Genomic DNA, 12,101 nt, shown 5'->3' on the forward strand with positions numbered 1-12,101 from the left:
TACAGGGCTGTAGCTCTCCAGGAACAGGGTTGGAGTTAAAACCTACAGGGCTGTAGCTCTCCAGGAACAGGGTTGGAGTTAACCTACAGGGCTGTATCTCTCCAGGAACATGGTTGGAGTTAAAACCTACAGGGCTGTATCTCTCCAGGAACATGGTTGGAGTTAAAACCTACAGGGCTGTAGCTCTCCAGGAACAGGGTTGGAGTTAACCTACAGGGCTGTAGCTCTCCAGGAACAGGGCTGGAGAGCCCTGATCTATAAGTACTGCAGCCCCCTCTGGGATAAACAAATCTTACATAGACGCTCTTATCCAGAGCAACTTACAGTAGTGGGTACAGTAGTGGGTACATACATCTTCATATTTTGTTTGTACTGGTCCCGTGGGAATTGAACCCACAACCCTGGCATTGTAACTGACATGCTCTACCAACTGAGCCACACACAACCAACCAACTTAACTTTTCTTTTCTTCCAAGGTGAACCTGAGGTTATATTACAGACGCCATTTACCTGAACTCTCGGTAAATCTGCTTTTAGTTTTAACGCACTGTATTGCTGGAACAAAATACATCTTGATGTTCTGGTGCCGTTCAGGCAAGTTAAAGTATTGATTGGGGTCTTAATTGTGGAGGAATGTATGTTGTATTATACAGGACGCATTTGAAAAAGAGACCTAGGTCTCAATATTCACCTTTCATATAATCACTATCAAGTTCATACAGATGTCAGAATTAGGAGGCAGCTCTTACCGTAGTGTTCTTCTCTCCTCTCTCCAGTGTTGGTGTGATGGCATCAGTCCATCATACCATCTATCATATCATCTTAAACACTGGGTACTGGTGGGTGGGTGGGTGGGTAAAGTTTAACAGAGACTATATTACTTTATAACATAATCTCTTGTTGTTACAAGATTTCAATGGTTGAAAGGTCACTAACAGACAAAATGGGTGTAAAAAAAACACAGCCATTAATGTTGTTCTCAGCATGATCAGTCAGGAAACACAGAATCAACCATAGAAATAGAACACATCTCTTTAGGTCAGACCAGCACTGGTGGACTGATCACTGATGGACTGATCACTGGCGGGCTGATCACTGGCGGACTGATCACTGGCGGACTGATCACTGGTGGACTGATCACTGGCGGACTGATCACTGGCGGACTGATCACTGGCGGACTGATCACTGGCGGACTGATCACTGATGGACTGATCACTGGCGGACTGATCACTGGCGGACTGATCACTGGCGGACTGATCACTGATGGACTGATCACTGGCGGACTGATCACTGGCGGACTGATCACTGATGGACTGATCACTGGCGGACTGATCACTGGTGGACTGATCACTGGCGGACTGATCACTGGTGGACTGATCACTGGACGGACTGATCACTGGCAGACTGATCACTGGCGGACTGATCACTGGCGGACTGATCACTGGACTGATCACTGGTGGACTGATCACTGATGGACTGATCACTGGCGGACTGATCGCCAGCGGACTGATCACCGGTGGACTGATCACAGGTGGGCGGACTGATCACTGGCGGACTGGCGGACTGATCACTGGCGGACTGATCACTGGTGGACTGATCACTGATGGACTGATCACTGGTGGACTGATCACTGGCGGACTGATCACTGGCGGACTGATCACTGGTGGACTGATCACTGGCGGACTGATCACAGGTGGACTGATCACTGGCGGACTGATCACTGGCGGACTGATCACTGGTGGACTGATCACTGATGGACTGATCACTGGCGGACTGATCGCCGGCGGACTGATCACTGGTGGACTGATCACCGGTGGACTGATCACTGGTGGACTGATCACTGGTGGACTGATCACTGGTGGACTGATCACCGGTGGAGTGATCACTGGTGGAGTTGAAGATAATCTTTTGTCTCATGAATATGTGAGTAAAGAGAGAGACAGGAGTTCATGTTGTCGTTGTGGTGTTCTGTAAACGTTCTGACTTTTATTTCTACAACGTTTGAAACAGCCCAGTGTGGAAGCCTGGATATAACTCATACAGCTGTCAATCAAACAAACCCCACCCCTCCCCGACAAGAGTCGATCCATACAAACAGTCCTCGCCCGTCTCACAGTCAAAACCCACCTATCAGAAATCACACATCTTTATCGTACAGTCATTCAATCAAACATGAATCCGTCAAGTAAAGCCCCCACCCACCTCCACAGCAAAGATGAGCCAATGAAATGTCAGAACCGTGTGTAAACCCCTCCCCCAACAGAGGAGGTTGAAATAGTTAATGATAGATGTCATCTCTCAGACTGGCAAACTGATAAAAGCGTGTGATACAAAAAAAAACTAAAAAGGTCACAAAATGATAAGGCGTTAAGTAAATGAGTGATACTGATCAGAGGTCTGTGTTGAAACTGATCACTGATAGAGAGGTCTGTGACTGATCACTAACTGATCACTGGTGGACTGATCACTGATGGAACTGATCACAGGTGAGCAGAGGTCTGTGTTGAAATGTTAAGTAAATGGACTGATCTGTGTTGAAATGGTGGAGTGATCACAGGTCTGTGTTGAAATGTTAAGTAAAGGAGTGATATGAGTAGAGAGTCTGTGGTAAACTGATGATATGAGCAGACTGTTGAAATGTTCAGTAAAGGTGTGATATGATAGAGAGGTCTGTGTTGAAATGTTAAGTAAAGGACTGATATGAGTAGAGAGGTCTGTGTTGACTGATCACCGGTGGAGTGATCACTAGAGAGGTCTGTGGAAACTGATCACCGGTGATACTGATCAGGTCTGTGGTGGACTGATCAGAGGTCTGTGTTGATCAATGGTGGAGTATGAAGATAATCTTTTGTCTTGAAATGTTGAGTAAAGAGAGAGATATGAGTTCATGTCTGTGTTGAAATGTTCTGTAAAGGAGTGATTTTATTTCTACAGGTCTGTGTTGAAATGCCCAGTGTGGAAGCCTGGATATAACTCATACAGTCTGTCAATCAAACAAACCCCACCCCTCCCCGAAAGAGTGATATACAAACAGTCTGTGTTGAAATGTCAAAACCCACCTATCAGAAATCACACATCTTTATCGTACAGTCATTCAATCAAACATGAATCCGTCAAGTAAAGCCCCCACCCACCTCCACAGCAAAGATGAGCCAATGAAATGTCAGAACCGTGTGTAAACCCCTCCCCCAACAGAGGAGGTTGAAATAGTTAATGATAGATGTCATCTCTCAGACTGGCAAACTGATAAAAGCGTGTGATACAAAAAAAAACTAAAAAAAGGTCAACCAAAATGATAAGTGAAACGTTAAGTAAATGAGTGATATGAGCAGAGGTCTGTGTTGAAATGTTAAGTAAAGGAGTGATATGAGCAGAGGTCTGTGTTGAAATGTTAAGTAAAGGAGTGATATGAGTAGAGAGGTCTGTGTTGAAATGTTAAGTAAAGGAGTGATATGAATAGAGAGGTCTGTGTTGAAATGTTAAGTAAAGGAGTGATATGAATAGAGAGGTCTGTGTTGAAATGTTAAGTAAAGGAGTGATATGAGTAGAGAGGTCTGTGTTGAAATGTTAAGTAAAGGAGTGATATGAATAGAGGTCTGTGTTGAAATGTTAAGTAAAGGAGTGATATGAGCAGAGGTCTGTGTTGAAATGTTAAGTAAAGGAGTGATATGAGCAGAGGTCTGTGTTGAAATGTTAAGTAAAGGAGTGATATGAATAGAGAGGTCTGTGTTGAAATGTTAAGTAAAGGAGTGATATGAGTAGAGAGGTCTGTGTTGAAATGTTAAGTAAAGGAGTGATATGAATAGAGAGGTCTGTGTTGAAATGTTAAGTAAAGGAGTGATATGAATAGAGAGGTCTGTGTTGAAATGTTAAGTAAAGGAGTGATATGAGTAGAGAGGTCTGTGTTGAAATGTTAAGTAAAGGTGTTGAAATGTTGATATGATATGAATAGAGGTCTGTGTTGAAATGTTAAGTAAAGGAGTGATATGAATAGAGGTCTGTGTTGAAATGTTAAGTAAAGGAGTGATATGATAGAGAGGTCTGTGTTGAAATGTTAAGTAAAGGAGTGATATGAAGAGAGGTCTGTGTTGAAATGTTAAGTAAAGGAGTGATATGAGTAGAGAGGTCTGTGTTGAAATGTTAAGTAAAGGAGTGATATGAATAGAGGTCTGTGTTGAAATGTTAAGTAAAGGAGTGATATGAGTAGAGAGGTCTGTGTTGAAATGTTAAGTAAAGGAGTGATATGAGCAGAGGTCTGTGTTGAAATGTTAAGTAAAGGAGTGATATGAATAGAGAGGTCTGTGTTGAAATGTTAAGTAAAGGAGTGATATGAGCAGAGGTCTGTGTTGAAATGTTAAGTAAAGGAGTGATATGAGCAGAGGTCTGTGTTGAAATGTTAAGTAAAGGAGTGATATGAGTAGAGAGGTCTGTGTTGAAATGTTAAGTAAAGGAGTGATATGAGTAGAGAGGTCTGTGTTGAAATGTTAAGTAAAGGAGTGATATGAGCAGAGGTCTGTGTTGAAATGTTAAGTAAAGGAGTGATATGAGTAGAGGTCTGTGTTGAAATGTTAAGTAAAGGAGTGATATGAGTAGAGGTCTGTGTTGAAATGTTAAGTAAAGGAGTGATATGAGCAGAGGTCTGTGTTGAAATGTTAAGTAAAGGAGTGATATGAATAGAGGTCTGTGTTGAAATATGAGATAGAGAGGTCTGTGTTGAAATGTTAAGTAAAGGAGTGATATGAATAGAGGTCTGTGTTGAAATGTTAAGTAAAGGAGTGATATGAATAGAGAGGTCTGTGTTGAAATGTTAAGTAAAGGAGTGATATGAGCAGAGGTCTGTGTTGAAATGTTAAGTAAAGGAGTGATGATATGAGCAGAGGTCTGTGTTGAAATGTTAAGTAAAGGAGTGATATGAGTAGAGAGGTCTGTGTTGAAATGTTAAGTAAAGGAGTGATATGAGTAGAGGTCTGTGTTGAAATGTTAAGTAAAGGAGTGATATGAAGAGAGGTCTGTGTTGAAATGTTAAGTAAAGGAGTGATATGAGCAGAGAGGTCTGTGTTGAAATGTTAAGTAAAAGTAAAGGAGGTCTGTGTTGAAATGTTGATATGAATAGAGAGGTCTGTGTTGAAATGTTAAGTAAAGGAGTGATATGAATAGAGAGGTCTGTGTTGAAATGTTAAGTAAAGGAGTGATATGAATAGAGAGGTCTGTGTTGAAATGTTAAGTAAAGGAGTGATATGAGTAGAGAGGTCTGTGTTGAAATGTTAAGTAAAGGAGTGATATGAGTAGAGAGGTCTGTGTTGAAATGTTAAGTAAAGGAGTGATATGAGCAGAGGTCTGTGTTGAAATGTTAAGTAAAGGAGTGATATGAATAGAGGTCTGTGTTGAAATGTTAAGTAAAGGAGTGATATGAGTAGAGAGGTCTGTGTTGAAATGTTAAGTAAAGGAGTGATATGAATAGAGGTCTGTGTTGAAATGTTAAGTAAAGGAGTGATATGAGCAGAAAGGTGTTGAACTGTTAAGTAAAGGAGTGATATGAATAGAGGTCTGTGTTGAAATGTTAAGTAAAGGAGTGATATGAGTAGAGAGGTCTGTGTTGAAATGTTAAGTAAAGGAGTGATATGAGTAGAGAGGTCTGTGTTGAAATGTTAAGTAAAGGAGTGATATGAGTAGAGAGGTCTGTGTTGAAATGTTAAGTAAAGGAGTGATATGAGTAGAGAGGTCTGTGTTGAAATGTTAAGTAAAGGAGTGATATGAGCAGAAAGGTGTTGAAATGTTAAGTAAAGGAGTGATATGAATAGAGGTCTGTGTTGAAATGTTAAGTAAAGGAGTGATATGAGTAGAGAGGTCTGTGTTGAAATGTTAAGTAAAGGAGTGATATGAGCAGAGAGGTCTGTGTTGAAATGTTAAGTAAAGGAGTGATATGAGTAGAGGTCTGTGTTGAAATGTTAAGTAAAGGAGTGATATGAGCAGAAAGGTGTTGAAATGTTAAGTAAAGGAGTGATATGAATAGAGGTCTGTGTTGAAATGTTAAGTAAAGGAGTGATATGAGTAGAGGTCTGTGTTGAAATGTTAAGTAAAGGAGTGATATGAGTAGAGGTCTGTGTTGAAATGTTAAGTAAAGGAGTGATATGAGTAGAGAGGTCTGTGTTGAAATGTTAAGTAAAGGAGTGATATGAGCAGAAAGTTGTTGAAATGTTAAGTAAAGGAGTGATATGAATAGAGGTCTGTGTTGAAATGTTAAGTAAAGGAGTGATATGAGTAGAGAGGTCTGTGTTGAAATGTTAAGTAAAGGAGTGATATGAGTAGAGAGGTCTGTGTTGAAATGTTAAGTAAAGGAGTGATATGAATAGAGGTCTGTGTTGAAATGTTAAGTAAAGGAGTGATATGAGTAGAGGTCTGTGTTGAAATGTTAAGTAAAGGAGTGATATGAATAGAGGTCTGTGTTGAAATGTTAAGTAAAGGAGTGATATGAATAGAGAGGTCTGTGTTGAAATGTTAAGTAAAGGAGTGATATGAATAGAGGTCTGTGTTGAAATGTTAAGTAAAGGAGTGATATGAGCAGAGGTCTGTGTTGACATGTTAAGTAAAGGAGTGATATGAATAGAGGTCTGTGTTGAAATGTTAAGTAAAGGAGTGATATGAGTAGAGAGGTCTGTGTTGAAATGTTAAGTAAAGGAGTGATATGAGTAGAGGTCTGTGTTGAACTGTTAAGTAAAGGAGTGATATGAATAGAGGTCTGTGTTGAAATGTTAAGTAAAGGAGTGATATGAATAGAGGTCTGTGTTGAAATGTTAAGTAAAGGAGTGATATGAATAGAGGTCTGTGTTGAAATGTTAAGTAAAGGAGTGATATGAGCAGAAAGTTGTTGACATGTTAAGTAAAGGAGTGATATGAATAGAGGTCTGTGTTGAAATGATAAGTAAAGGAGTGATATGAGTAGAGAGGTCTGTGTTGAAATGTTAAGTAAAGGAGTGATATGAGTAGAGAGGTCTGTGTTGAAATGTTAAGTAAAGCAGTGATATGAGTAGAGAGGTCTGTGTTGAAATGTTAAGTAAAGGAGTGATATGAGTAGAAGGTCTGTGTTGAAATGTTAAGTAAAGGAGTGATATGAATAGAGGTCTGTGTTGAAATGTTAAGTAAAGGAGTGATATGAATAGAGGTCTGTGTTGAAATGTTAAGTAAAGGAGTGATATGAATAGAGGTCTGTGTTGAAATGTTAAGTAAAGGAGTGATATGAATAGAGAGGTCTGTGTTGAAATGTTAAGTAAAGGAGTGATATGAGCAGAAAGGTGTTGAACTGTTAAGTAAAGGAGTGATATGAATAGAGGTCTGTGTTGAAATGTTAAGTAAAGGAGTGATATGAATAGAGGTCTGTGTTGAAATGTTAAGTAAAGGAGTGATATGAGCAGAAAGTTGTTGAAATGTTAAGTAAAGGAGTGATATGAATAGAGGTCTGTGTTGAAATGTTAAGTAAAGGAGTGATATGAGCAGAAAGTTGTTGAAATGTTAAGTAAAGGAGTGATATGAATAGAGGTCTGTGTTGACATGTTAAGTAAAGGAGTGATATGAGCAGAGGTCTGTGTTGAAATGTTAAGTAAAGGAGTGATATGAGCAGAGGTCTGTGTTGAAATGTTAAGTAAAGGAGTGATATGAGTAGAGAGGTCTGTGTTGACATGTTAAGTAAAGGAGTGATATGAGTAGAGAGGTCTGTGTTGAAATGTTAAGTAAAGGAGTGATATGAATAGAGGTCTGTGTTGAAATGTTAAGTAAAGGAGTGATATGAATAGAGAGGTCTGTGTTGAAATGTTAAGTAAAGGAGTGATATGTGTTGTCTGTGTTGACCAGAAATATATAAGTGGTTATGGAGTGTGATACTGTAGAATACCTCACACCTTACATCCCCTTACATCCCTCTCCCACATTCATGATCAAACACTTACTGCATTCCTGAACCGCCTCCATATTATTCTAACCATACAAAGCATAGAAGTCAATGTATGAAACAGAGATACTGCCCTTTGTCTATGCAGCTCCACTGTGCTGTTCAGTGATATAGAAACCGCATTAAACTGATGTGCTGAGAAGAGTGGAGTTGACGGGCTGGGTTTAGCATGGAGTTAGCGCCACACACACACACACACACACACACACACACACACACACACACACACACACACACACACACACACACACACACACACACACACACACACACACACACACACACACACACACACACACACACACACACACACCATGGAGGATGGAGCCATTGGAGTGTTTTATCAGGACGTCTTCAGGAAGAAGATATGATAGAGAAGATTAAAGTGACAGTCTAGTTCAGCTTGTGTGGTTATTTCTGTTTGTGTATGTGTGTACGTGTGTAACCTGTGTATGTATGTGTGGTTATTTCTGTTTGTGTACGTGTTTAACCTGTGTTTGTATGTGTGGTTATTTCTGTTTGTGTATGTGTATACGTGTGTAACCTGTGTTTGTATGTGTGGTTATTTCTGTTTGTGTATGTGTATACGTGTGTAACCTGTGTTTGTATGTGTGGTTATTTCTGTTTGTGTATGTGTGTAACCTGTGTTTGTATGTGTGGTTATTTCTCTGTTTGTGTACGTGTGTAACCTGTGTTTGTATGTGTGGTTATTTCTGTTTGTGTATGTGTAACCTGTGTTTGTATGTGTGGTTATTTCTGTTTGTTATTTCTGTTTGTATGTATGTGTGTACGTGTGTAACCTGTGTTTGTATGTGTGGTTATTTCTGTTTGTGTACGTGTGTAACCTGTGTTTGTATGTGTATTATTTCTGTTTGTGTATGTGTGTAACCTGTGTTTGTATGTGTATTATTTCTGTTTGTGTACGTGTGTAACCTGTGTTTGTATGTGTGGTTATTTCTGTTTGTGTACGTGTGTAACCTGTGTTTGTATGTGTATTATTTCTGTTTGTGTATGTGTGTAACCTGTGTTTGTATGTGTGGTTATTTCTGTTTGTGTACGTGTGTAACCTGTGTTTGTATGTGTATTATTTCTGTTTGTGTATGTGTGTAACCTGTGTTTGTATGTGTATTATTTCTGTTTGTGTACGTGTTTAACCTGTGTTTGTATGTGTGGTTATTTCTGTTTGTGTATGTGTGTACATGTGTAACCTGTGTTTGTATGTGTGTTATTTCTGTTTGTGTATGTGTGTACGTGTGTAACCTGTGTTTGTATGTGTGGTTATTTCTGTTTGTGTATGTGTGTAACCTGTGTTTGTATGTGTGGTTATTTCTGTTTGTGTACGTGTGTAACCTGTGTTTGTATGTGTGTTATTTCTGTTTGTGTATGTGTGTATGTGTGTAACCTGTGTTTGTATGTGTGGTTATTTCTGTTTGTATGTGTAACCTGTGTTTGTATGTGTGTAATTTCTGTGTTTGTATGTGTGTATGTGTTATTTCTGTTTGTGTATACGTGTGTAACCTGTGTTTGTATGTGTGTTATTTTATTTCTGTTTGTGTACGTGTGTAACCTGTGTTTGTATGTGTGGTTATTTCTGTTTGTGTATGTGTGTGTGTGTAACCTGTGTTTGTATGTGTGGTTATTTCTGTTTGTGTACGTGTGTAACCTGTGTTTGTATGTGTGGTTATTTCTGTTTGTGTATGTGTGTACGTGTGTAACCTGTGTTTGTATGTGTGGTTATTTCTGTTTGTGTACGTGTGTAACCTGTGTTTGTATGTGTGGTTATTTCTGTTTGTGTATGTGTGTACGTGTGTAACCTGTGTTTGTATGTGTGGTTATTTCTGTTTGTGTACGTGTGTAACCTGTGTTTGTATGTGTGGTTATTTCTGTGTGTGTACGTGTGTAACCTGTGTTTGTATGTGTATTATTTCTGTTTGTGTATGTGTGTACGTGTGTAACCTGTGTTTGTATGTGTGGTTATTTCTGTTTGTGTACGTGTGTAACCTGTGTTTGTATGTGTGGTTATTTCTGTTTGTGTATGTGTGTACGTGTGTAACCTGTGTTTGTATGTGTGGTTATTTCTGTTTGTGTATGTGTACGTGTGTAACCTGTGTTTGTATGTGTGGTTATTTCTGTTTGTGTATGTGTGTACGTGTGTAACCTGTGTTTGTATGTGTGGTTATTTCTGTTTGTGTATGTGTGTACGTGTGTAACCTGTGTTTGTATGTGTGGTTATTTCTGTTTGTGTATGTGTATACGTGTGTAACCTGTGTTTGTATGTGTGTTATTTCTGTGTTTGTGTGTTTATTTCTGTTTGTGTGTGTGTAACCTGTGTTTATGGTTATTTCTGTTTGTGTAACCTGTGTTTGTATGTGTGTTTATTTCTGTTTGTGTATGTGTGTAACCTGTGTTTGTATGTGTGTTATTTCACATGTGTGTAACCTGTGTTTGTATGTGTGTTATTTATGTATGTTGTGTAACCTGTGTTTGTATGTGTGGTTATTTCTGTTTGTGTATGTGTGTACGTGTGTAACCTGTGTTTGTATGTGTGGTTATTTCTGTTTGTGTACGTGTGTAACCTGTGTTTGTATGTGTGTTTATTTCTGTTGTGTTTGTATGTGTGTTATTTCTGTTTGTGTGTGTAACCTGTGTTTGTATGTGTGTTTATTTCTGTTTGTGTACGTGTGTAACCTGTGTTTGTATGTGTGGTTATTTCTGTTTGTGTATGTGTGTACGTGTGTAACCTGTGTTTGTATGTGTGGTTATTTCTGTTTGTGTATGTGTGTACGTGTGTAACCTGTGTTTGTATGTGTGGTTATTTCTGTTTTGTGTACGTGTGTAACCTGTGTTTGTATGTGTGGTTATTTCTGTTTGTGTATGTGTGTACGTGTGTAACCTGTGTTTGTATGTGTGTTTATTTCTGTTTGTGTATGTGTGTAACCTGTGTTTGTATGTGTGTTTATTTCTGTTTGTGTACGTGTGTAACCTGTGTTTGTATGTGTGGTTATTTCTGTTTGTGTTGTGTTGTGTGTATGTGTGTTTATTTCGTGTGTAACCTGTGTTTGTATGTGTGGTTATTTCTGTTTGTTTATTTCTGTAACCTGTGTTTGTATGTCATGTGTACGTGTGTAACCTGTGTTTGTATGTGTGTTTATTTCTGTTTGTGTATGTGTGTACGTGTGTAACCTGTGTTTGTATGTGTGTTTATTTCTGTTTGTGTATGTGTACGTGTGTAACCTGTGTTTGTATGTGTGGTTATTTCTGTTTGTGTATGTGTGTACGTGTGTAACCTGTGTTTGTATGTGTGTTTATTTCTGTTTGTGTATGTGTGTAACCTGTGTTTGTATGTGTGTTTATTTCTGTTTGTGTACGTGTGTAACCTGTGTTTGTATGTGTGGTTATTTCTGTTTGTGTACGTGTGTAACCTGTGTTTGTATGTGTGTTTATTTCTGTTTGTGTATGTGTGTATGTGTGTAACCTGTGTTTGTATGTGTGGTTATTTCTGTTTGTGTATGTGTGTACGTGTGTAACCTGTGTTTGTATGTGTGTTTATTTCTGTTTTGTGTACGTGTTTAACCTGTGTTTGTATGTGTGGTTATTTCTGTTTGTGTATGTGTGTAACCTGTGTTTGTATGTGTGGTTATTTCTGTTTGTGTATGTGTGTAACCTGTGTTTGTATGTGTGTTTATTTCTGTGTGTGTACGTGTGTAACCTGTGTTTGTATGTGTGTTTATTTCTGTTTGTGTACGTGTGTAACCTGTGTTTGTATGTGTATTATTTCTGTCTGTCTGTTTGTGTACGTGTGTAACCTGTGTTTGTATGTGTATTTATTTCTGTTTTGTGTATGTGTGTATGTGTGTAACCTGTGTTTGTATGTGTATTATTTCTGTTTGTGTATGTGTGTATGTGTGTAACCTGTGTTTGTATGTGTGTTTATTTCTGTTTTGTGTACGTGTGTACGTGTGTAACCTGTGTTTGTATGTGTGTTTATTTCTGTTTTGTGTATGTGTGTAACCTGTGTTTGTATGTGTGGTTATTTCTGTTTGTGTATGTGTGTATGTGTGTAACCTGTGTTTGTATGTGTGTTTATTTCTGTTTGTTTGTGTAACTGTGTTTGTATGTGTGGTTATTTCTGTTTGTGTGTGTGTAACCTGTGTTT

General features: G+C 38.7%; 1 long non-coding RNA gene across 4 annotated transcripts; it reads left to right on the top strand.

The window, feature by feature from the left end:
• Positions 1-3,359: 3,359 nt before the first annotated feature.
• On the top strand, positions 3,360-7,723 carry LOC127918230 (uncharacterized). Of its 4 annotated transcripts, none has more exons than XR_008099518.1 (14): positions 3,360-3,508; positions 3,767-3,898; positions 4,168-4,253; positions 4,298-4,469; positions 4,749-4,834; positions 4,880-4,965; positions 5,116-5,293; positions 5,546-5,721; positions 6,226-6,355; positions 6,438-6,525; positions 6,608-6,737; positions 6,780-6,991; positions 7,121-7,204; positions 7,709-7,723. It is a non-coding gene; the product is annotated as an uncharacterized LOC127918230 (long non-coding RNA). The 4 variants fall into 4 exon arrangements; XR_008099519.1 differs by lacking the exon at positions 7,121-7,204 and adding an exon at positions 7,247-7,330 and having other exon boundaries at positions 6,780-6,903; positions 7,665-7,719; XR_008099517.1 differs by lacking the exons at positions 6,608-6,737; positions 6,780-6,991; positions 7,709-7,723 and adding an exon at positions 7,665-7,679 and having other exon boundaries at positions 7,203-7,330.
• The last annotated feature ends 4,378 nt before the right edge of the window (positions 7,724-12,101 follow it).

The sequence above is a fragment of the Oncorhynchus keta genome, unplaced genomic scaffold (assembly GCF_023373465.1).
Source record: "Oncorhynchus keta strain PuntledgeMale-10-30-2019 unplaced genomic scaffold, Oket_V2 Un_contig_13818_pilon_pilon, whole genome shotgun sequence".
NCBI lineage: Eukaryota > Metazoa > Chordata > Actinopteri > Salmoniformes > Salmonidae > Oncorhynchus > Oncorhynchus keta.